The sequence below is a fragment of the Schistocerca americana genome, unplaced genomic scaffold (assembly GCF_021461395.2).
Source record: "Schistocerca americana isolate TAMUIC-IGC-003095 unplaced genomic scaffold, iqSchAmer2.1 HiC_scaffold_196, whole genome shotgun sequence".
NCBI classification, from domain to species: Eukaryota; Metazoa; Arthropoda; class Insecta; order Orthoptera; family Acrididae; genus Schistocerca; species Schistocerca americana.
Window position 1 is genome coordinate 110,001 of NW_025725902.1, and position 2,500 is coordinate 112,500.

The window sequence follows — 2,500 nt, forward strand, 5'->3', positions numbered from 1 at the left end:
CGATACACTGGGGACCAGGCAGTGCGAGTAGCAAACTATATTGCGGGGGTTGCAGTTAGGCAACACTACACTAATTTAACGCGTCGTATGACAATTACAGAGCGGGTTAAGGCCCAACGTGTGTTGGGTTAAGGCCCAACGTGTGTTGGGTTAAGGCCCAACGTGTGTTGGGTTAAGGCCCAACGTGTGTTGGGTTAAGGCCCAACGTGTGTTGGGTTAAGGCCCAACGTGTGTTGGGTTAAGGCCCAACGTGTGTTGGGTTAAGGCCCAACGTGTGTTGGGTTAAGGCCCAACGTGTGTTGGGTTAAGGCCCAACGTGTGTTGGGTTAAGGCCCAACGTGTGTTGGGTTAAGGCCCAACGTGTGTTGGGTTAAGGCCCAACGTGTGTTGGGTTAAGGCCCAACGTGGGTTGGGTTAAGGCGCAACGTGGGTTGGGTTAAGGCCCAACGTGGGTTGGGTTAAGGCGCAACGTGGGTTGGGTTAAGGCGCAACGTGGGTTAGGTTAAGGCGCAACGTGGGTTAGGTTAAGGCGCAACGTAGGTTAGGTTAAGGCGCAATATAGGTTAGGTTAAGGCGCAATATAGGTTAGGTTAAGGCGCAATATAGGTTAGGTTAAGGCGCAATATAGGTTAGGTTAAGGCGCAATATAGGTTAGGTTAAGGCGCAATATAGGTTAGGTTAAGGCGCAACGTAGGTTAGGTTAAGGCGCAACATAGGTTAGGTTAAGGCGCAACATAGGTTAGGTTAAGGCGCAACATGGGTTAGGTTAAGGCGCAATATAGGTTAGGTTAAGGCACAATATGGGTTAGGTTAAGGCACAATATGGGTTAGGTTAAGGCACAATATGGGTTAGGTTAAGGCACAATATGGGTTAGGTTAAGGCACAATATGGGTTAGGTTAAGGCACAATATGGGTTAGGTTAAGGCACAATATGGGTTAGGTTAAGGCACAATATGGGTTAGGTTAAGGCACAATATGGGTTAGGTTAAGGCACAATATGGGTTAGGTTAAGGCACAATATGGGTTAGGTTAAGGCACAATATGGGTTAGGTTAAGGCACAATATGGGTTAGGTTAAGGCACAATATGGGTTAGGTTAAGGCACAATATGGGTTAGGTTAAGGCACAATATGGGTTAGGTTAAGGCACAATATGGGTTAGGTTAAGGCACAATATGGGTTAGGTTAAGGCACAATATGGGTTAGGTTAAGGCACAATATGGGTTAGGTTAAGGCACAATATGGGTTAGGTTAAGGCACAATATGGGTTAGGTTAAGGCACAATATGGGTTAGGTTAAGGCACAATATGGGTTAGGTTAAGGCACAATATGGGTTAGGTTAAGGCACAATATGGGTTAGGTTAAGGCACAATATGGGTTAGGTTAAGGCACAATATGGGTTAGGTTAAGGCACAATATGGGTTAGGTTAAGGCACAATGTGGGTTAGGTTAAGGCACAATGTGGGTTAGGTTAAGGCACAACGTGGGTTAGGTTAAGGCACAACGTGGGTTAGGTTAAGGCACAACGTGGGTTAGGTTAAGGCACAACGTGGGTTAGGTTAAGGCACAACGTGGGTTAGGTTAAGGCACAACGTGGGTTAGGTTAAGGCACAACGTGGGTTAGGTTAAGGCACAACGTGGGTTAGGTTAAGGCACAACGTGGGTTAGGTTAAGGCACAATACGGGTTAGGTTAAGGCACAATACGGGTTAGGTTAAGCCACAATACGGGTTAGGATAAGGCACAATACGGGTTAGGTTAAGGCACAATACGGGTTAGGTTAAGGCACAATACGGGTTAGGTTAAGGCACAATACGGGTTAGGTTAAGGCACAATACGGGTTAGGTTAAGGCACAATACGGGTTAGGTTAAGGCACAATACGGGTTAGGTTAAGGCACAATACGGGTTAGGTTAAGGCACAATACGGGTTAGGTTAAGGCACAATACGGGTTAGGTTAAGGCACAATACGGGTTAGGTTAAGGTACAATACGGGTTAGGTTAAGGCACAATACGGGTTAGGTTAAGGCACAATACGGGTTAGGTTAAGGCACAATATGGGTTAGGTTAAGGCACAATATGGGTTAGGTTAAGGCACAATATGGGTTAGGTTAAGGCACAATATGGGTTAGGTTAAGGCACAATATGGGTTAGGTTAAGGCACAATATGGGTTAGGTTAAGGCACAATATGGGTTAGGTTAAGGCACAATATGGGTTAGGTTAAGGCACAATATGGGTTAGGTTAAGGCACAATATGGGTTAGGTTAAGGCACAATATGGGTTAGGTTAAGGCACAATATGGGTTAGGTTAAGGCACAATATGGGTTAGGTTAAGGCACAACGTGGGTTAGGTTAAGGCACAACGTGGGTTAGGTTAAGGCACAACGTGGGTTAGGTTAAGGCACAACGTGGGTTAGGTTAAGGCACAACGTGGGTTAGGTTAAGGCACAACGTGGGTTAGGTTAAGGCACAACGTGGGTTAGGTTAAGGCACAACGTGGGT